Raw genomic sequence first — 24,687 nt, forward strand, 5'->3', positions numbered from 1 at the left:
AAGTGGTGTCCTTCCTCATCCGTATGTGAGAATACTAGTAAGAGAGGATGATGTCCTTTTGTGCTTAGTGGGTGTTCATGTATCCAAATGTATGTAATTGTTGATCACCACTATAGTCAGATAACATGTTCTTTGTTCGATATTTGTCCGTATTTTTGTATCATAAAATATTGGCAGGAAAGTATATTTTAGTTCCATAAATATCTGATCATATGACATCAATCTAATTGTTTTCAGAGATGATGCAATTATTGTTTGTTTGAATAATGATATTTCACAATTTCGTGAATCACAATTCACGAACATAGCAAATATATGATTTTTTTTCAGATCAGCTTGCAATCATATCCTACATTGAAAAAAGATTTTGGAAGATTTGAATTCAGTCACAGCTGCCAGTGAGACTGGGTAAGACATTGTTCTGCTCTTAAATGAATCCAGAGAGCTTACACCTGGGTCAGAGCAGTCATTCAAACATTATTTCACAACAAATTATTTCGACTTCATCTTCGTTCTGAGCATTGCACGGGGGCGGATGAATGGACATGGAGTGTCAGAATCACATCGTACAAGTTACTTATGGTGATGGCATCTGGCTTGCCTGCCAGACCCCAAGTATCTGCCACCTGGACCAGACACTGGGCGAAGACGTCAACAAGTTGACAGTATTCTGCAGCACATTTTGTCTCGCAAAGAAACCGCTAAAACGGTGTCCAATAGATGTCACCTTCACATTCATCAGTATCAAAATAAAATTGTACATCTCTGTTGATGGACAAAAAATAATACATGGGTCTCCCAACAGAATCTATCTGAAGGAAACAGCCTTTAATAACTGAACTTGACGGATTCTGTCTAGTGTAGGTCGTCACACACATATTGTACTGGTACTCCGGTGACTGTAAGAATGCACACCATTAGAGGACGTCTTGGCCTAACGCCCTTACAAAGCTTCCTGATTTCACACACATCACTCCCTCACACATTCAACAACTGATTAAAATCCACAAGCTAGGTGAAACAGGAAACACAGAACAGTGCAGCACAGTGCAGACTTTTTGACCCTTGACGTCCAGCCAACCTTTTATCCTACTCTATGATCAGACTAACCGACATTCCCTTCATTATTCTATCATTCATTTGCCTATCCAATAGTCGCTTAATTTATCCCCAATGCAGCTGACTCTACTACAGTTGCCAACAGTACATTCCAACCATCCACCATTCTCTTTGTAAGGAGCCGACCACTGACATCTCCACTAAACCTTCCCCCAATTACATGAAAGTTTTTCTCCCTCATGATCGATATTTGCACCATGGGAAAAAGTATCTGGCTATCCACTCTATCTTTGCCTCTCATCATCTTGTCCACCTCTATCAAGTCATCCCACATCCTTCTTTGCTCCTCTGAGAAAAGCCCTGAACTCTTCTTTGTTAGCAACCTGATAAAGCTACTCAGCACCCTCATTAAAGGTTCCACATCCTTTCCAAAATGAGGCGACCAGAACTGATCACAACATTCTATGTGTGATCTCACCAGGGTTCCATAGAGCTGCAGCATCAACTTACAGCTCTTAAACTCTATCCCCCTGCTAATGAAAACATCATACACCTTCTTAACAACCTTATCAAACTGGGTGGCAACTCTGCGGGAGCTATGACATGGACCACGAGATCAGCCTGTTCCTCCACAATGCAAGAATACTGCCTATTTTTCTACATTCAAATTCGATCTTCCAAAATGAATTGGTTCACAAATTTCCAGTTGAACTCCATCTGCCAATGATCAGTCCCATTGCAAACTACAACAACCCTCCACACAATCCACAACATCAACAATCTTTGTTATATCGACAGACTTACTAACCTACTCTTCCACTTCCTCATCCAAGTGAGTTATAAAAGTCACAAAAGGCAGAGGTCCCAGAACTGATCCCAATGGAACACCACTGATCACCGGGCTCCAGACTGAATACTTCACATTTTCCACCACTTTGTGACTTCTGTGTGCCAGCCAATTCTGTATCCAGTCAGACAGGTTTCAATGTATCCCATCACTCCTTCCTTTCCGAATGAACCCGACTTGGAGAATATTATCAAACGCCTTGTTAAAATCCATGCTTTCCACATCCACTGCTCCACCGTCTTCAATGTGTTTCAGCCCATCCTCAAAGATTTTAATAAGTTTTGTGAGGCATGCTCTGCCTCTCACAAAGCCATGCTGGCAATTTCTAATCAAACTATAATTTTCCCAGCCATCATAAATTCTAAGTTTGTGAGAAGATTTGTAGCTCGGGTGCATGTTGTTGTGATTTTGTTCGCTGAGCTGGGAATTTGTGTTGCAGACGTTTCGTCCCCTGTCTCGGTGACATCCTCAGTGCTTGGGAGCCTCCTGTGAAGTGCATCTGTGATCTTTCCTCCGGCATTTGTAGTGGTTTGAATCTGTCGCTTCCGGTTGTCATTTCCAGCTGTCCGTTGCAGTGCCCGTAATGTAACGAGGACATACCACAACCCAAAGGACTGGCCACACTACCGTATATCAAGAGCATTTCCGAACTGACAGCCAGACTACTACGACCACTAGGACTTATTACAGCACACAAACCAACAGCCACTCTCAGACAACAACTCACCGGAATGAAAGACCCGATACCCAGCATGAGCAAAACCAATGTAGTGTACAAAATCCCATGCAAGGACTGCACAAAAAACTACATAGGACAAACAGGAAGACAGCTAACAATCCGTGTCCATGAACACCAACTAGCCACGAAAGGACCAGCTATCCTTAGTAGCCACACATGCAGATGATAAGCAACATGAATTCGACTGGGACAACACTACTATTATAGGACAAACCAAACAGAGAACAGCCAAGGAATTCCTAGAGGCATGGCACTCATCCACAGATTCAATCAATAAGCACATCCACCTGGACCCAATAAACCAGCTACTGCAGCGGACAGCTGCAACTGACAACCAGAAGCGAAAGATTCAAACCACTATAAATGCCGGAAGAAACATCACAGAAGCGCTTCACAGGATTCTCCCAAGCACTGAGGATGTCATCTAGACAGGGGAAGAAACGTTGCAACACAAATTCCCAGCTCGGCGAACAGAACCACAACAATAATAAATTCTGTCTCTCAGAAACCCCTCCAATACTTTGCTCAATACTGATGTAAGACTGACTGATCTGTAATTCTAAGGATAATCCCTAGTACCTTCCTTGAACATGGCGTAACGTTTACCGCCCTCCAAATATCTGGCACTACTCCAGTCGACAGTGAGGATGTGAAGATCATCGCCAAAGGCACAGGAATCTCTTCCCTGTCTTCCTGCAGTAACCTCGGGTTTTGTCCATCTGGCCCATGGGATTTGTCTATTCTTGTGTTTGTACTTCAATCAATCTGTACTTCACCTCAAAATGTCTGCTCCCTGTACAAACAAATGATTGACTGCTTTCCATTTCAGGTGTCTATACAGTGCTGCCTTCTGGAACACATATGGTTCCCAATATCCTGTCAGTAATGGAATGGAAAACATGGGAAGGCACCAATGCCTTCTCGATGAAGGGCTGATGTCCAAAGTTTTTACTCTCTTGTTCCTCAAATGCTGCCCGATTGGCTGTGCTTTACCAGCGCTAGAGGACATGCAGTTCTCACTTTCTCCATTACTTAGAGCTCTCCCCTCTGCACACTGAAAAGGGAATTAATCAGCAGAAACTCATTGCATGTGGAGCTGACTGTTGAGTTCTGGAAAGTTTTATTTGATGAACACATTTATTAAAAGAGAAATTTCATTCAATAAATATTCATTCATTCCCAGAGTTACAGTTTTGGTTCATGAATTGGGCAGCTTGACAACAAACAATGAATGACTGAAGAACTTCGCGTTACAGAGTATTCCAGGTGTTACATTCCAGGCTGGATGTCCTCTACCTTAATGCTGGGAATTTTATCCGACAGGCAGATATGATAAGGGAATAAGGTGAAATAGGATAGTGTGACATTTTTGACATCACAGAGATGTGTTTGAGGGAGGTTAGGGCTGACAACTCAATATTCTGTGGTACAGGATCTATAGGCACGACAGGAGAGTTGGAAAAAGAGTAAGTGGAGTTGCATTATTTATTATGGAGTCAGTTACTGCAGTAAGAATGATCTCCTAATGAAGCTTGGTGGTTAGAGCTCAGGATCAAATCCATGACAGACACACCGCTGGGGATATATTGTAGACTACCAGATAAAAGAAAGTACAGGAGCTGATAAAAAACCAATTTACTTAGGTGTGTGAATACAACAATAGGATCATTATATTCAGGCATTTCAATTCCAAACATTCATTCGGGCAATGATAACTTATTTAGAGAGGGCAGATGCCTTGAAATTTATTCTGCAGAGCTTCTTATATCAACTTGTAGCTGACACACCAATGGGCGGGGCTGTGCTGGGCCTCACTGTGGGGAACGAAGCCAGTCAGATGTTGCATGCAGGATTGGGAGAGCATGAAAGGACCAGTGGCCGTGACTCATACGCAAAAACGTTTGAAAAATAAAAGCTTTTTGGATTTGGGAGACTGATTTTATGAAAAAAATGACAGGATCTGGCCAAAGTGCAGTTGCTTCTGGGTGAAACTATAGCAAAAGAGCGTGCGGCGGGGGGTTGGAGTTCACTTGATCAAAATGGAATTGATAACAGTGTCGCCCCAGCATGTTTAAGCGAAGATGAATTTTAGGAAAACAAGCCCAGAGAACCTCGGGTGTAGACACAAATTCCGAACAGAATTAATATGGAAAGAGAAGCTTAATGCAGTTACAAAGTGCGCAGGTCAATGGAGGTCCAAAATGAATATAGAAAGTGTAGGGCTAAACTTAAAAACTCAGTAGAAGAGCCGAAGTGGAGGCGGGGAGTTGAAACATTAGAGGGTAAGATTAGCAAGAATTCAAACACATTCTTTCGGTTTATTAAGGAGGAGAGGATAACGCGGGAGAGAATTGGGAGTGTTCGGGACAAGGGGGTGCACGGATCCAGAGAATATATTAAATACGGACTTTTTTCGGTCTTCAGTTTGAAGAAGGAGTTCCTGGATTCAGGGAGAGTGACCCTGTGATCCTTGAGTGAATTGATACAGAAGCTGATGAAGTATTGGAAGTTTATGCGGGATAGAGAGTGGGCAAATCCACAGATCAGGATGAGCTGTATCTTAGGCTGACGTGGAAGATGAGTGAGGAGATTACAGTCTCTTAACTTTTCATTTTTGTTTTGCCTCTGACCACAGAGAAGGTGTGATAGGACAGGATAACATCTAATATTGATACAACATTCAAACAGAGTGCTAGAAATACCACATGGGACTAAAGACCCCCAAGTCTCACATTAGTGAGAGGGAAACAAATGTAGAAAAGTCTGTGGGCTGTTGAGGCTGGATCAGTAAATATATTCAGGGTTGAGGCAGACTGATTTTCATACAAGGTTTATGGGGAAAATGTAGACAAGTGGAATGGGGGATTATCAAAATAGATGACATCTAATTGAGTGGAAAAGCAGACTCAGTAAGCGGATAGACATACTGTTGTCCCTATTTCGAATTGTATCATTTTTACAATAGCCTTGTATTAACTGGAATATCAACCTCTCTCGCTGTGGAGTGAGACACAGTTTGGAATGCAGTCGACGGATTCAAGGAATTAATAAATACAGTACTATTAGACAGAAAGGACCAAGGGATTGGGACAACGCAGATTGGTTGTCGGGGTGAAGATTAGCATCAGCGCAGTCAGCACTACCAAAAGGAAGACCTCAGTAAGACACCCTCCAAGACCAAACAGTGACTTTGGCTAGAGAGCAGGTAGTCAGTGGCCAGGTGTCAAGGAGTGCCTAATGACCAAGTGCTATATCGCTGCAGTGTCTTCCTCCTTCCCTAACCAAAGGTAAATGTGAAGGGGTACAGAGAGACATGCTATTGGTAGCAGAGTAAGTAGTAATGTTTGGCTCAAGTGGCTTTGGAAAGCAACAGCTCAGCAAAAACTACAGGCAAGCTCAAATAAAGTCCTTTCAACTTTAGTGTTGCAGCAGTGGGGATAGCAGTTAAGACAGTTGTTCGTTCCTCCTACGGGATGTGGGAGCTCAGGTAAATTTCCACCGTCTCTGAAGACGAGATGTGTGGAAAGTGAACCCAGCTGCAACTCCTGGGAGACCGTGTTCGGAAGTTGGAGCTGAATGCAATCAGGATCATCGGAGATAATGAGAACTTCATAGAAAAGAGCTTTCTTGTTGTGGTCACACCCAAGACCCGCACCAATCATAACTGTAATATCGCATCCCACGTTAAGATCCATGCCATGAGTTCATCGGGCTTACGTGTCAGTCCTGTTTCATGTAAATAAAGAACATTTAATACAACAGGCAGTTCTTGCTTCCTGTTGTGTTCAAGACAGAGAGGAGGTAGGCGACGACCTGGAATGGCGAACGGAGTAGGCAGATAGTGCAGGAATCCACTGTGACCAATCCCGTCGAAAACAAGTACCCCATTTTGAATACTGTTCAGGGGAATGACGGTTCAGGGAAAAGCAGCAGTAGCCAAGTTGGTGGCATTACCATTGACTCTGGGGCACAGTGGGAAAGGGTAACGGTAAACAGGACCTTAGAGACAGGAGAGTCGATTGTTAGAGTGACAGGTCGGAGATTCTGTGGCCTCAAACGGGAATCCAGGAAGGTGTGTTACCTCCCAGGTGCCAGAACGTCTCCTTGTGGTTGCAGAAAATTCTCAAGGGGGAGGGGAGCAGCCAGAAGTCATTGTGCACATTGGCACAAATGATACAGGTAGATCGAGGAATGAGGTCCTACAGAGTGATTACTGAGAGCTAGGAGAAAAGTTAAAATCTAGGATCTTGATGGTGGCAATCTAACTGATTACTTCCATTGTGATGAGCTAATGAAAGTAAGAGCAGGGGGATTTGGCAAATAAATAAGTAACTAAAGAAATGGTGTGGGGGAAGAGAGATTCAAATTTTTAGATCATTAGGGTCTTTTCTGTGACAGGGTTGACCTGATCAGGAGAGACAGGTGGCACATGCAATGGGGAAGAGACCAATATCTTGTTAGAGAATTTTGCAGGTACAACAAGGGAGGGCTTAAACGATATTGGCGAGGAGGGTTGTCCTCATGATCAGGGAGTGAAGTGCGAGGCTGGAAGGAGATACAGTAATCAGAAGCAGTAAAGTGAAGAGACAGGTTATGCTGGAACATGACAGGGAGCAAGGAATGCCTGTTGGATTATTTCGATGCAAGAGGGCTGGCAGGTCAGACCAATAAACTAAGGGCGTGGATAGTAACGTGTGATTGGGATAATACAGCCTCCATAAAAAACATGGCTAAGAGAGGGACAGGACTGGCAGCTAACTTACCAGGGTATAGGTGCTTTAGGCGGGACAGGGATGCTGGAAGGAGGGGAGGAGGAGTTGAATTTATGATTAATGGGATTATCACAGCAATAATCAGAGATAAAATAACCGACCAATCATCCATTGTGGCTTTGTGGGTGCAGCTAAGAAGTAGGAAGTGGATGATGATGTACCGGGGTTGTACTATCGGCCTCCAAATTGCTAACGTAAATGAGAGTGACAAATATGCATGGAGAAGGGAGTCATTCAGGACCAATGTGGTTTTCATAAGAGTGGATTTTAATTTTTGTAAGACTAAGACTACCGGAGCGTTAAGGAGTTTGATGGAGTGGAATCCGATAAGTGAATTCAGGAAAGTTTCCTCAAGCAGTATGTAGAGGGTCCTTCTTGGGAAGGGGCAAAACTCGAACAACTCTTGAGAAACAGAGCAGGACACGTGTCTGAGGTGACAGTGGGGGAGCACCTTGGGACCAGTGACCATCGTTCTGTTAATTTTCAAATAGCTATGGAGAGGGACAAATCTGGTCCACAGGTTCAAGTTCTAACTTGGGACAAGGGGAATATTCATGGGATTAGACAGAAGCTTGCAGGGGTCAACTGGAACAGTTTGTTTGCAGGTGAAAGGACTGCTGGTTAGTGGGAGGCCTTTAAACGTGAGGCAGCTAGAGTTCAAGGTGTTTATGTTCCTGTGACAGTGAAGGGCAAGGGTCTCAGGAATGGGGAATCCAGGATGCCAAGAGATATTTAGGCATTGACTGCAAAAAGGGAAATGCGTGGCTCAGGCACAGGCAAATTGGATCAAGGGAATCCCTGGCGGTATATAAGGGATTTAGGAGTTTACCTCTGACGGAAATCAAGAAGGCGACAATGGTGCTATGAAATAACCTTGGCTGAGAAGATTAGGATGAATCCAAAGAGTTACTTTAAGAGTATGAAAGCTAAGCAATAACTAGTGAGAGAATAGGATTGCCTCAAATACCAAAGTGGACAAATATGTGTCGAACGATAAGAGATGGACGAGGTCCTCAACAAAGATTTCTTCTCTATATTTACTGTGGAGAAAGACATAAATATTTGGGAACTTGAGGAAGTTAGTGGTGATATCGTAGGGGCAGTCCATATCACAGTAGAGGAGGTATTGGGCGTACAAGGATGTTTGACGGTGGATTATTCTCAGGGTCCTTAGCAAGTATATCCATGAACACTGCAGGGATCTAGAGAAGAACTTGCGGGGACACTGGTTAAATACATTTATCACCATTAAACAAAGTTGAGATTCCGGAAGACTGGAGGATAACAAATACTGTGCCCTTGTTCAAAAGGAACGGGAAGAAAGAATCCTGGGAACTATAGACCAGCAAGTTCAACATCTTTGGTAGGTACATTACTTGAGAAGATACCATGGAATAAGATGTACATGCATTTGGAAGGGCAGGGTCTGATTAGGAATAGTAAGCATGGCTTTGTGCATTGAGGTTTATGCCTAATAAACTTTTAAAGTTAATTGATGATGTGACCAGGAAGATTGACTTTGGAAGGGTGTAGACGTCGAAACCTATGGTGTGGAAAAGCACAGCAGACCAGGCAGCATTCAAGGAACAGGATAATCGATTTTTCAGGCATAAGCCCTTCATCAAGAAGGTCCAAACATCGATTCTCCTGCTTCTCAGATGCTGCCTGACCTGTCGTGATTTTCCAGTGCCACTTTTTTTTCGCTCTGATCTCCAGCATCTGCAGTGTTCACTTTCTCCACGGATGGTAGAATTAGTCTGTATGGGTTTCAATTACAACAGAACAGGATGAATGTTTTCAGCCCCTGGACACTGATAAACAGTTACAGCAGGAGGTAAATCAGCCCCTCGAGCCTATAAAACTGTACCCAGAGTAGATCACGCAGCATCAGTATCCTGATACACAGCAACAGTCTATTCAGTCTATTCAGTTACTTGAAGTCCGTAACACAGGAAATCGAAGTGACCACAAACTGCCTGGACTCTGGGGTAGAATGCAATAACACGAGGCCATTTAGCTCCTCAAGCCTGCCCTTGCCTTCAGTAAGATCAGGGCTGATCTAGTCTCGCATGAAATTTCTCTTTCACGCCTAATTCCTTGTAGCCCTTGAATCTCTGACGTGTCAAAGTTCATTGACACCCACTCCCACCCCCTTCCCAATCATTTCTGTAATGCAGCTGTCTGGGACAGAGAGTCCCCAACAGTCTCTACTCTCTGAGAGAAGGAAATACTCCCCACACATATACATTGGCCTATTGACATAAACAAAAGATACGAACTAAGCGTCAGAGTGGCTGTCCCTGACATTACGGCAGGATTTGACGGAGCAAGGTGTCAAGGAGACTGAATAAGATTGAACTGAATGGGATCAGGTGTAATCTCCCCACTGGGTCATTCAGAAAACAATGCGGCTGGTGGACAGCAATCCTCTTAGTCGCTGAATATCTCTGTGGGCGATCCTTCGGGTAGCGTCTTCAGCACAAACACCTTCAGCTACTTCAGTTCTGTAGAAATCACATAAAACTTCAAAACCTGAACAACATTCAAGGTTGTTGTTAACGTTCATGTAACAGCATTGCTAAACCCTGAACATTTTCACAGGATAAAAAGAGGAGCTCTTTCAGCATCTCAAGCTGGTTTCACAGGAATGTGAGAACGCCATTCAGCCCATTGAAACAATTGGACAAACAGACTTGCAGCCAATTGACTCTCTCCTGCCTATTACACCTGAGGAGGGTTTATAAAAATGTAATTGTTGAAAAGCAGGCGGCTGGAAGACCAAACCAAGCAAAGCAGCATCAGGAGGTGGAGTAGTCAACACCTTGGGAGTAACATTTCTTCAGGAGTGGGGATGGACGTAAGGACTTTTACAGGTAAAGAAGCAGCGTGGGGAGGAGGATGTGGTGTTTTTGAGGTGGGGATGGATCAACACTGTTCAGGGTACCACCGGGTTAGTTGGTTGTAGGAATTAATCCAGTTGGAAGCTGGAAGAAGGGTGGATCAGAGGAATGGAAGGGAGATGGACGGGCTGGGAAGGGAGGGGGAGGTGATGGGAAGAGAATGGCAGGGATTGGGAAGGGAGTCAGCAGTTTGGAAGGGAAGTTATTTGAAATTGGAGAACTCAGTGTTCTCGAGACACTCGAGACACTGACACATCAAAAAGAAGAGGCCATTCAGCCCCTCCAAACGGTGATACTGAAACAGGAGGATGTATTTGATGCTGCAACATGACAAACTAATGCAGCAGAGACTGTGCAGACAGACTACTGGCTCTATTGCTAATGGTACACACGTGTTAAGTTAACATCATTTGCTGATCTTGAGGAGGGAAAGTGAATGATTGATACCAAGTTCCAAAAGGGCATCTTCCATCACCGAGATGTTATGGACGAGTCTAGATCACTCAAACCATTCTTAGACAAACAGCCCGGAGCATAACTTCGCAATTTGTTTCATTAAGTGTACAATGAAAATTACATGGTTATATTTAGCTATGTTGACTACTGGATTTTAAAACAGACAAAAACTTTACTCACAAAAGTGCACAATGAAACACAACGAACAGAATAAAGTACCCCTACAGAACTCAGCTAGATTTAATTATGCTGTTCCGAATGCACATAACAGTCCCAATAAGCAAACTCGCTTTAAAAACCAGTATAAATGGAACACAAGCTTACAGTTTGAAGTTCAAGGCCAGAAGAGAGAGAGAGAGTTTCCACACACCTCACTGTTGAACTTCCCAATTCAAGACTCAACTGAAAGATGCTCAGCTCAGCTCAGCTAGTACAGCTCAATGAGCTCACTACTCCCCTTTCATTACACAGGTCACTTCTAAAGCATGACCACTTTGGCCTTCAGTCTTATCTGTTTACAGATAAACAAAAGGCCACTGAAAATCCTTTTAGTCTCTGTACCAAGGCAGACTGACCAGAATCAGGTCCCTTTTTATTGTCCCTCTGAAAGAAAATCAAGGACAGAGACCACCTGAGCCAAAAAAAGCTTCTTGAAAAAAATGGGACTAGCTTTGTGACGCCTCCCCCTTAAAAATGAACCTTCAATACCAAAATATGGCGGCATTTCTAACCATTCAAAACCAGTTGGTAGTCTAAAAACGCGTATATGCACTATAAGAACTGTAAACATGCAAACATGCACAATCCCATGCAAATTCAGGTCGCAGTGCACTCACAACCAAACGCCTCCATATCTCATTCAAGTTTCAGAAACGCATCGGCAATCACATTTTCACAACCTGCCACATGCACAATTGTCATAATGAATGGCTCCAACAACAAGCTCCATCGAAAGAGTCTGGCATTTTTGTCCTTAATTTTTTCCGCAAAAATCAATGTGTTGTGATCAGCGTATACTATTGTCTCAGATGCATCGCTGGTGATATAAACACTGAAATGTTGTCATGCCAACACCAAGCTTAAATTCTCTTTATCCACGGTTGAATATTTCTGTTGATGAAGTTCAACTTCATGGAAAAATATCCGAAGGATTTTTTGATTCCTTCGCCATCCTCCTGCAGGAGCACCGCACCGACACCCACATCACTGGCATCGAGAGCCACCTTGAAAGGCTTTGTGTAATCCAGTGGGACTCATACTGGGGGCAGTGGTTAACACAGTTTTTAGGCTGGCAAATTCCTTTTGACAGATTGCTATCCACTGAGTGTTCTTGCCCTTTATTAATAATTTGGTGAGTGGAGCAGCCACACTGCTAAAGTTTGGCACAAACATTCAGTAAAATCCAGTCAACCCCAGGAACCATAATACTACTTTTTGTCGATGATGTGGGAATTTTGTATCTCATGGGGCTATTGGTCCATGTCCAATAACATGGCCTAGGAACGTGACTTGGGCTTTCGCAAATTCACTTTTAGCTAGGTTTGTAACAGTGTTGACTTTGTCATAGTCCCTACATGACTGTGGGGTACCATCTGGCTTTGGTATCATGACTATAGGTGAGTTCCACTTTGATTATGCCATCTTGGAGCATTCACTCTATCTCTTTCTGAACCTGTGCCAACCTTGGAGGGTTATGCCTAAAAGGATGTTGCTTAATCGGAACAGAATCTCCGAAATCTGCATGATGCACAATTATGCTAGTACTTCCCAGTTTAATACCGTATATATCCCAAAGTAATAGTCATAAATCTTTTGGGTCATTTTGATTTTCTTGTGGAAGGTAACTCAATAATTTATCTTAATGTTTGACAACTTTCTCATTGTTCAATCTGATTTGAGGAATGTCCCATTCAGAATCCTCTGAACTTGGTTCTTCCTTCTGTGCTGTAATCATGAACACCTTCTCCTCTTCCTTTCTTTCACTATCAAACTATCTTTTGAGCACATTGACATAACACACTTTGTGAGATTTCTTCCTGTCTGGTGTCCTTAGCAAGTAGTTCATCTCACTAAATTTCTTATCAATTTGACAAGGTACGCAAAACTTTGTTTTTAAAGGCTCACCTGCTACTGAAAAGAACACAGATGCCTTATTCCCAAATGCAAAATTGTAAATTTGTGATTTCCTATCCGAATCCTGTTTCATGGTATGCTGTGATACTTTTAAATGTTTCAAGCCAACTCTCCAGCTCTATTTAATCGTTCCCTAAAATTTGACACATTGTCCAAATGGGTGGTCTCGGAATTCTGACTTATTAATTTCTCCTTCATCAATTTTAATGGTCCTCCTAGTTCTTGTCCAAAAGTTAACTCAAATGGACTGAATTTGGTCGATTCATTCGGTGCTCCATCATCGAAAAAAGTTCAAAAGGAATTTCCTTATCGCAGTCATCTGGATAATCCTGACCATAAACGCTCAACATGGTCTTCATTTTTTTTAATGCCATCTCTCTCCTGTTCTCTGTGATTCTGGACAGTGAGCAGTAGATTTGAATTGTTTTATTCCCAAGTTATCCATCGCCTCCTTGAATAGTTTGGATGTGAAGTTTGTTCGTTGATCTGACTGTATCATATTGGTCGTCCGTATCTAGGAAAAATATATTTTTTTTTTCTACAACCTTTATAGCTGTGATGCTGCATAATGAGATTGCCTCTGGATATCTTGTCGACACATCCATTACTGTTAATAAATACTTATTCCCACCTTCTGTTTGTGGTAGGGGACCGACGCAATCAATCAAGATACTTGTGAAAAGATCGTCAAATGCTGGAATAGGTATTAAAGATGCAAGTTTTATTACTGTCTTCGTGATATGTTTGACACGTCTGGCAAAATTCAGCTACATCTTTGTATAGTCCAGGTCTATAAGCAAATCATTGTATTTTAGCTGGTGTTGTACTCACCCCAAAATGACCTCCAACTGGTAGCTCAAGTGCCAGTCGCGGCACCTCCTTTCTATAGCCAACTGACAAAACAATTTGATGATTTTCTGCCCATGTCTGATCTGTTTGAAATTTCTTCATTAAGACATAATTTGTTCGGTAATAACAGACAGGAATGCTTTCTTTCTTTCTTGGTAAATGCCTTTTGATATAACTATTTTAATTCCTCATCTTTCTGCTGCAGGTCAATCAACTTAGCAGAGCTAACAATACTTGCATGTTCTCCTCCTTGCTCCTTCTCTGTTCTACGTATCTGATCAAAATAAGATTCGGATAACTCTACATCAACTTCCTTTTGATCCCTCCTGCTTCTACCTGAATATTGTGATCTGTGATCACACGGTCAGGGAAGATTCCTGGATAAGCATTCTCCACTTCTTCCCTTGCCTGAATCTGCACTGGATTTTCAACTGGAGTAGGCAGCATACCTACTGGCGAATCAGCTATATCATTTGCAAGGACAAATTTTATTTCTGGAGCTGAGAGTTTGAGGTCCAGTACTCCTATCACACATTATCCACTGTTCTCCCTTTATATAACTGAGCACTCTTTGTCTCACCAAGAATTCTTGTTACCAGCACATTTTCTGGCAATAGTCTCTCAGTGTGCCTATCTTCTCATCCCTCAGTACTGCAGCCTGAGAAGATCCGGTCTCCTTCAATATTGGAACCGGCTTATCTATGAATCCTGGTCTATGTGAATAAACTTTACACTTGTATGTATATTTTAAGCATATTTGGCACATATTCCTTGATCAACTTCTGATCATCTTGTACACTCTGAGGCAGTTGTCTTACTTCCCTTATGCTTTTTGTTACTGGTCCAACAAATCTTCCAGGCTTGTCTGGTTTTCCTACATCTGGTTTTCCTCGGCCACCAACACTGTGATTTTGTGTGGCCCATTTTATTACAATGAAAACACCGGGGGCATTTAGCAAGAAAGAGAGTGATGCATTCCTATCTGTTACTACTTAACAAATTATGTCTTAATGAGGAAATGGAGGCTATCACTTCTTTGTCCCTCTCAAGGGTTTCTTTTTTAGCCTGTGGTAAATTATCCTTATTGTCTTCACTGAGATCTACCTTTTCCTTTCCACGTGAGGATACCTCTTTGCTCCAATTTCTATCCCTCATGGACTGAAATAGATTCTGGAAGCCAAACTGAGTTTATGGACCAACAGATAATCATCAGCCACTTTAGCTGATAACTTTGCTGTTTTAACTCTCTTTTTATCCACATGAGGTCGCACTGCTTCAAGCAGTGAATATTTGAATTTCTCCAAATTACTTACCGCTCGAAGTGCAACATAGGATTGCTTGCTTTATTCAAGTTCTTATTCATCTATCAAAATTTTTCTGTTTGATCCTTTCAAACTCAATGTAGTTTTGACCAGGATCCCTCATTAGATTCCAGAAACCAGATCCATCCTCTGAAAGGGATGCTAATGCCTCACTAGCCCTACCTAAAAGTTCCATTTGGATTAACAAAACTCGCATTGACTCTGGCCATTGCATTTGTCTAGTCACCTTTTCAAATGAGTTGAGAAAGCCTTCCATATTCTTCTCATCAAACTTAGGCAATGCTTGACCGAGGATAGGCTTCTGACGACCAGGGATTTGCTCATCCTCACTCATTTCCTTACTCACCCTACCCTCAGCCTTTATCTCGAGCGCTTTACGCTGACTTTCCTTTTTAAAGTGTCAGTTTTTGCTGTTCAAAAGCTCTCTCTTTCTTTTTCCTCTGCTGCTCTCTCTTTTCCATCTTTTCTGCTTCTGTTTTTCCCCTCTTCTGCTTTTAAACTGTTTCATTTCTGCTGCCCTTTCCTTATATCTCGCCGCTTATCTCAAGCTGCCTCATTTGCAATTGAATTCGTGCCAGTTCTGTAGATTCTGATGGTTTCTCCAGCAAGTGTAATTGATGAGCTATTGCTATAAGTATCTCTCCTTCCCTCACAGAAACAGGAAGGTCCAATTCCAGCTCCTCTGCTTATTCCAGCAGCTTGGTCTTATTCACTTTTTTCAAACCTTCAAAAGTCATTGCATCCACATCTAGAAAACGTTTGGCGACTGAAAACCATTGCTATCCAAAGCTTCGTCTACCCAACAAACCCAACACCCGAAATAAAGACACGAGCACCTCACACTCTCTGTGTGAACTCCCGCAAAGTGAGCCAGTCTGTTATGGACTCGGCTCGACCACTTAAAGCATTCTTAAGTAGGCTGCCCAGAGCATAACATTGCAACTTGTTTCGGTAAGTGCACAATGTAAATTACCCGGACTAAGTTATTGAGATTGTCTACTAGATTTTAAAACAGACAAAAACTGTATTCAAAAGATTACACAATGAAACACAAAGAACAGAATAAAGAAGCCCTACTGAACGTAACCTATGCAGAAAGACGTAATTACGCTGTTCCAAATATACACAACAGTCACAATAAGCAAACTCCATTTAAAGACCAGTATAAATGAAGCACATGCTTTCAGGTTAATGTTGAAGGGAAGAAGTATCATCTGTTTACATATAAGCAAAAAGCCTCTGGAAATCCTTTTCATCTCTGTACCAAAGGAGACTGATCGGAGTAAGGCCTCGTTTTATTGTCCCCCTGATAAGTATCAAAGACAGGTCTCCTTGAGCCAAGGACCAGCTTTTTAAACAAAAAAAGGACTAGCTTTGTGGCAGAAAAAATAGGCTAGTTTTCTGTACGGGAGTCAGTAATTGGCGAGAATGGCGAACTCCATCAGAATTCGACTGCTGACAGATTTGTGAAAAACATAACGTTCAGTGCAGGCTTACACACCAACTACACATTGAGATGATGAGCGTTCATTCAGAACCTGGAGCTCTCTCTCAACCAACATGGGGTCGAAGGGTGTCCAGAGAGCTATGTACATTATCATATAGTCATAGAGACCTATCGCACGGAGACAGGCCTTTCGCCCAAACTGGTTCATGCTGACCAAAATGTTCATCCATGCTCAGCCTATTTCCCTGCACTTGGCCCATATCATTCTCAATGTTGCCTATCTATATATTTGTCCAAATGTGAAGACGTGTATTGCAGAAAACACATTATATTTCACTCTATCATCGTTTTGTTTTGGAAATAATGAGTGTTAGTCCATAACGGTCAAGTTTTAATACAATCAGTTTTAATTCTTTTGTAGCATTACAGATTAAACACTAATTTCCTTCACACTCTTCTCATGGTACTTTCACTGCAGGGATTAGTCTGGTGAAACTCGTTTATTCTGTCTCTATGTAGCAAGGAAGTAATTCATTATAAAGGAGAAGTGTCCCACGTACTATAGCAAGAACACTCTACAAATGCAAGAAGGTGGCTTCACTCCTACACTTTCATCATTTTGCAATGAACTTACTGTCAGTGACTCATCACCAAGGGCATCTAGCTCATTTTCCCCAGTAACACTTTCCATTATCTCGCCTTCTGATAAATACACAATGAGAAGAATGGTATATTTTGCCAAAGCATTTCTTTGCCTTATGAAGCAAAGCCACTCCAACAGCATCATCACTATTGCCATTGGAGATGGTTGAAGATGCTGAGGAGGCAATGGTGTCGCTGTATGATCTCTGGAATATTAATTCAGGGACCCAGGTAATGACCCAGACCAAGGATTGGAATTCCACCTCGGCAAATGTTGGAACTTGAATTCAATAAAATATCAGGAATTAAGAATCAAATACAACAATGAAACCATTGTCGATTGTCCTACCTGGCACCCCCATGCCCTTCAGGGAAGGAAATCCATAATCCTCACCTGATCGAGCTTACATGTGACACCAGACCCACCTTAATGTGGTTAACTCTCAGTTACAGTTTGAAATGGCCAAGCCAGCGACTCAGTTATATCAGCCACAATAAAGTCTCAAAGAAATGAAACCGGACAGAACAAAGCACTGACTACTTACAGCCCACGGCCTGCACTGGTCAGCAAGGCAGCTCATAAACACCTATTTAAGGACAATGGGCAAAGGGAATTAAATACTGGCTCAGCATCCCATTAATGAATAAAATAATATGTTTACACTCAAGGAAGAGTGACAAAGCGACATGACTTACTTTAAACAGTGATGTTGATAGGTACCGTACATGGTCACAGTTTTCAGTAATATGGTAACAGGAGAAAAATAAATAAGCTTAATCTCGTTTGTTTTCCACCCAGCTAATCATAAACTATCTGTTTGTTTGCTTCTTTCCCTCTATCTTTCTCTTTCTCTATCTATTCTAATCAGTCCTTCTCCCATTTACAACAAGCGTCCCTGTCACCAACATCAATCACAGCAGCGTTCAGTTCTGATGTCGAGTCATTGGACTCAAAATGCCAATTCCTTTTTTTCCCCCGCTGTGAGGCTGCCAAATCTGCGCAGTTTCTCTGGCACTTTCTCGTTCTTTTTGATTCTGATCTCTTGCATCATTCTTTGATTTATTTAACCTTTACTTTTGTTATTACAAGGGATGTCTGGATCGCTGACAGGAACAGGATTGGTTGACCCTTTACTGTGAGCTCATTCCCGAAGGTAGTACAGAGCCAAGCACATGACTGTGGGTCTGATGTCAGTCTTAAGCCAGATCAGGTAATAATGCTAGATTTCTTTTGCAAACTACATTAGTGAAATAGATAAATTTATAGACTAAATGCTGGTGATGTTATGGTCAGAATTAGTGAAACTTGTTTTTATTTCCAAATCCTGCCATTTGAATTTACGTTCTGACATAATTTGTGGTAGGATGTGAAACAGTGTCTTTATGTGTAAAAGCTTGTGCCGCTGAATTACATTTATTGCAACATTATTACTCTGACAGTTTCCCTCTTATGAGATTATTTTAGAGACAAGAACAAGGTTGTGATCGAAATATTTAAAACTGAAATCATGCTTCGAGAAGAACTGTAACCATAAAGGCATGAAAAATTGTTTATTAAGCGTCAGCATCGATGCCAAGATGGCGACTGGGGATATTATTGAGCTGAAAGTGGATAAGTTTGATGATGGACAGAACACCGAGGCATAAGTGAATTCCGGGTAAAAATGTACTTCAGGATTGTGAACAATCTTGTTCTCTGGTGTTTGTGAGGGCGGGGTTGTGGGCGGTTCTGAAATTTGTGGATAATGAATTGACTTTGCATTTGAATCCGAAGACAACGTTTTCCGCCTTTGCCAAATATAGGTAACAGAAATAGCAAGGAAGTTCGCCATGGTTTATGGAATTAGTAAATGGATAGAGATGGAGGTACTTCCCAGGAACACCAACGTTAGCGAGCATGGGATAGTAACCTGTCTGAATAATCATCAGTATACCGTATATCCGATCTGATAATGTCGACCAATACCAGAAAAGATAGAACAGTCCCCATTACAAACTCCTGTCCATTGTTGCAGCATTCCAGTCTAATGTTCGCAGATTCTGATCAACTAATGGAGCATTACAGACTATTCTCAGATGTTGGCCTCTCCTTTTCCTGTCTCTGCAGCTGCTGATCCCTGTTAGCAGCAGAGATGATGCATCTGCTGATACAATGGCAAGAGCAATGCAAGAAACCCCTTATTAATAGGAGAGCGAAACCGTCCAGTGACATCATTAAGATCCATGGAGACTGACATCAATCATAGTCACTGAACAAACAGGCGTTGTTCATTTGCAATACTGTAACTGCCTGAACCTCCACCACCACCACCCTCAAAAACCACAATCTAGATGTTGTTACCGTGCTGATCGCTCCTCGACTAGAAAAGGCACTAGCTGATGGATTTACAGAGGATACCTTGGCACTCCATTACACAGGAAATGTGGATTTGCCTGGTCATTCCTTTCATTGACCTAATGAGGCAATTTTGTATCTTCAACACTCAATGTGCGTTAGCACCTTTTTAAAGTAGAAACTCACAAACACCTGAACACAAGTTATTGGCTTCAAAGCAGGAAGACTTAATTGTTTGAGTTCAGTCCAAAGCCAAATGTGGTAATTTGTCACCTTTTGCAAGGTTATATTATACATGAATTTTCTTCTTCATTGGGGTTCTAAATGACCCAAGATTCCAATATGTCTGAGTTTTGAAAGGTTCATTTGTGTTCCTTTTGTTTATACCTAACTGGTAATGCCTCAGGCAGAACGCATTCAAGTCTTTAAATAAAAACATGTGCAAGCAAGCGGACGTGGCCAGCTCTCTAGCTGGGCAGATCGATTCAGTTTGGGGGTTAGCTGAGTTAGGGTCACTATTGGAATTGAACGCTCTCCCTCTCCTTCTCTTCCGACCTCATTACCTGTAAGCTTTTTGTATCAGATTTACTTTTGGTGATAAAGCATTTGTTTATTGGAATTCTTGCAAGTATTTTGGAGCAACATCCTAAAGTCTGGATAGCCTCTTGGTTGGATAAAGTAAGTTAGTTGAATATTCTATTTTCAGTTTCATGTGCTTCATTCCGTAATTTGGTAAAAATGTTTGTTTCACACTCGGCAGTCTGACCAGCTAATTCACTCCGGAAATATCCACTATACACTAACCTTCAACAAATACCAAAGTTAGGTCTGGACTACCTGCTTAAAAATGTTTTGAGGGATCGGGCCAGATTGGGGGGCCTTTGCGGAATTTAGACAGCGAATGGCAGTTTTTAGAGTCTCGTTTTTCGTGTGTGGATTTGGTGGGTAAACATAACTTCAGAAAACAATAGCTCTGGAAGTCACAAAGGGTGTTTGGGAGATGGGAGAATCGACCTTGGGACTGTTACAAAATGCACATAAATCCAAGCTGCGGGAATTAGTAGACAAGGTGGAATTGAAACTACCTCCTAATGTGAGGAAATATTAGATGTTTGCAGCAACAGTTCCGCATTCCAATTTGCTGGAAGCTCCATTGGGGTCTGTACAAATGACTAAACTTTAATCGGAAATAAAGCAGCTTGAGTAAGAAACCGAAGTGAAGCAGTTTGCGTTATGACTAAAATTAAAAGAGAAACAAAGAAAACGAATTGGTTTTATCAAGGAAAGAGAGAAAAAAAAACGAATGGCTTTAGCAGGAGATAAACAAAGAGAGAGAGCGTTTGAGCTTCAGCCATGTACACTGAGAGTGGAAAGTCAGCTGAAAACGATGGAGATGAAGGCTGAAGGAAAGCTTACTGAGAAACAGCGTGAGGATTAGCAAACCCATGGTAGTCAAAAGCCTGGTGAGATAATTTTTAGGTATATTTATGCCTTGCCTAAGTAGGATATGGAAAACCTTTTCAGTTCGTTTGAATAACTGGCTAAACAATTACATTTGCCAGTGACCATGTGGGTTTTTTGATCCAAATGAAACTTGTAGGTAGAGCTAGTGAGGTATCCGCATTAATACCAGAGGAGGGATCTAGGGAGCATAAGGAGGTGAAGAAAGTGCATATGAGCTTGTGCCAGAAGCCTAAAGACAACATTTCAGGAATCGTAGGAGTGACCCTGGTTAAACCTATATTGAGTTTGAAAGGGTCAAAGAAAGTAATTTTGAAAAATGGATAAGACCTTTAAAAATCGATCTAATGTATGATGCACTTAGAGAGGTAATTATTTTATAAAAAATCAAAGATTCATTGCATGAATTAGTGCAAACTCATGTGGAAGAGCAGAGAGTTAAAACAGCAAAGTTAGCAACTGAAGAAGTTGATGATCATGATTTGTTTCATAAAACACATTTTGGCTTTCAGAATCAATTTCAGTGCATGATGGATAGAGGAAATCCTCACGTGGAAAATGACATGTAGATCTCAGTGAAGATCAGAAGGATTACTTACCACAGGGTAAAAAGGGAACCTTTCAAGGGGACAAAGAAGCTAAAAATCTCCGGTGTTTTCGTTGCAATAAATTAGGTCACAGGAGAGTACTCTGTTGGTGGGCTAGGGAAAAGAAAACAAATGTAAGAAAACAGGATAAGCCCGGGAGTTTTATTGGAGCGGTAACAGAAAGCACAGTGGAGGCTAGAAAGCTGCATCAGAGTGTACAAGTTGATCTGAGGTTGGTCAAGGAGGAAGTGCCAGATCTGCTTATAAATTATACCTGCAAAGGGAAAGTGTATTCACGTTGGTCAGGAGTAGCAGGTAAAGAGGATGCACTATTTAGAGACGCAGGATCCTCTCAGTCTGTGATGCTGAAAGATACAAAGGTATGTATTCCTGAAGGACTATTTCCAGAAAAGGTACTGCTAAAGTGAATTTATGTGAGACAAAAAGCGCACAATTATGTAAAGCAGGGATGGAGTATCCAGTAAAGTGTGGAGAAATTGCGGTGGGAGTATTGAACAAACTTTCAGCACCAGGAATACAATTTGTCCTTGTAAAGTATGTAGCTGGTTCACTGGTAGAAATGCTGCCTGCTCTGGTTGAAAAGCCAGTGGAGTCACAGGCAACTGAAGCAAAGCAGGCACCTCATCCTGGAATCTTTCCTGATTATGGGGCAACAAGGTCACAATGTCACCAGCTGAAACAGGAGAGATCATAAATGTAAAGATGAGAAAGCTGAAGTGGCATTGGCAGAGATGTTGTTTCATCAGATAGTTGAAACAAAACAAGAGTAAATTTGTGATTATGGAAATATGTTTAGATCAGCTAAACTAATTGAGTTACAGCATAAAAATGAAAAGTTAAAGCAGTTATGTCCCATGGAACACAGGGAAATTTAACCAATTGGATGCAAAATTGTCTTGAAGGTAACGGATTATTTTCCAGACTGGAGGCCTGTGGCCAGTTGTGTGCTGAAAGAATCAGTGTTGAGCTTGCTGCTTTTCATCACGTATATGCACAACTTGGAAGTGAATATCAAAGGCATGATTACTAGGTTTACTGATAACAGCAAAATACGGTGCAGTGGACAGTGAGGAAGATTATCTCAGATTACAAGAGCACCAATGGAAGCGGGTGTAATTAGACATTGAAAATATATCTGGATAGATACATAGGTAAGAATGGTTCAGAGGTATATTGGCAATATGCTAGCAAATAGGACTAGATCAGATTAGGATGTCTGGTCAGCATGGACAATTTGGACAAAAGTGTCTGTTTCCGTGGTGTCTGACTCTCTGATTCGATAAGATTGATTAGGAAAAGTTCTAAAGGCCTTTCGAGTGGAAATTCTCTTCCGCAAAAGATTGTGGTGCTGCTTTGTTTACATGTATTCAAAGATGTATTAGTTAAGTATTTGTCCATGAAGTGAGTCATGGATAATTGGATACAGAGAGGAAAGTGGGGCTGAGACCACAACTGACCAGCCACAATCTTAGTGCCTGGGGGAGAAAGCTCACAGTGTGTAATGACCCACTACTGTTCCTCAGTCCCATGTTTCTGTGTTCCATTCAGCCCCTGAGACCTGCTAGACAGGAGCACTGGGAGGCCACGTAGTGCTATCACCTCGTGCACAGAAACAGAGGAAACTATCTCAATACTTTCCCACACGGTTTAGGTGATTTGGAAAATGTAATTGTAAAACCCAGACTGGGTATCAAAGAGGCCCCTCATCTCACTTTACAGAGATTCCGCATTTTGCTAAATGTGCTTCATTTGTTGGTCACGCTTTCGAACTAGGTTGACTGTGAATACAGCCCGGACATATCACCCAGAGATGGCTCAGAAAATCCTCTGGACTCCCAGACTATAACATTCAATAACCAAACTTCCAGGAAATTAACACCCTGTAATTTTCCAATAATAGAATGTGAGAACGTAGAAAAAGAAGCAAGTCGTTCGCTCCCTACCCCCACCCCTGAAGATTGCCTTGTCCTTCAGTAAGATCATGGCTGATCTTCTCTCGGTCTCAAGTTCTCTTTCATGCCTAAATATTCATTGCACTCAACTATCTGACAGCTCAAAATCCATTTGAAGCCTCTTTAAATACTTTCGTAGAACAGAGAACGTAGGACATTACAGCACAGTACAGGCCCTTCGGTCCTCGATGTTGTGCTGATCTTTTATCCTTCTCTAAGATCAGATTCATCGATATACTTTCGTGCATTATCTTTCATGTGCCTATCCAAACATTTCTTAAATGTCCCTCAGGTATCTGACTCGACTAGCATTGCTGGCAGTGCATTCCACGCACCCAACACTCTCTGTGTAAAGAACTGAACTTTGACATCTCCCCAAAACCATCCTCCAATCACTTTAAAATTATGTACCCTCGTTCCCTCGTTAGAGAGATTTCTGCTAGGGGAAAAGGTATCTGGCTATTCACTCTGTCAAGGCCTCTCATCATCTTGTACACCTGTATCCAATCACCTCTCATCCTGCTTCACTCCAATGAGAAAGGCCCTCACTCCCTCAATCTTTCTTCATAAGACCTGATCTCCAGTCCAGTCAGCACCCTGGTAAGTTCCCTTTGCACCCTCTCTAAATCTTCCTCATCCTTCCCAGAATGAGGTGACCAGAACTGAACACAATATTCCAAGTGTGGTCCAACCAAGGCGCTATAGAGCTGCAGCATAACCTCGCGGCTGTTAAACCCAATCCCCTGCTAATCAAAACTAAATTACTATATGCCTTCTTAACAACCCTATCACAATTTGGGTAGCAAACTTAAGGGATCTATGGACATGGACCCCCAAGACCCATCTGTCCCTCCACACTGCCAACAATCCTGCCTTTAACCCTGTATTCTGCATTCACATTCGAACTTGCAAAGAGAGTCACTTCACACTTTTCCAGGTTGAACTCTATTTGCCACTTCTCAGCACAGTTCTGCATCCTGTGAATGCCCCATTGCAACCGAGAACAGCCCTCCACACTATGTACCACTCCACAAACGTTCGTGTCATCAGCAAACTAACTAACCCACCCTTCCGCTTCTTCATCCAAATTATTTATAAAAATCACAACAAGCAGCGGTCCCACAACCGATCTATACGAGGATAAGCTAGTATCCTTGTGCTATCT

Source organism: Chiloscyllium punctatum, chromosome 1, assembly GCF_047496795.1.
Source record: "Chiloscyllium punctatum isolate Juve2018m chromosome 1, sChiPun1.3, whole genome shotgun sequence".
In the NCBI taxonomy this organism is placed as follows: Eukaryota; Metazoa; Chordata; class Chondrichthyes; order Orectolobiformes; family Hemiscylliidae; genus Chiloscyllium; species Chiloscyllium punctatum.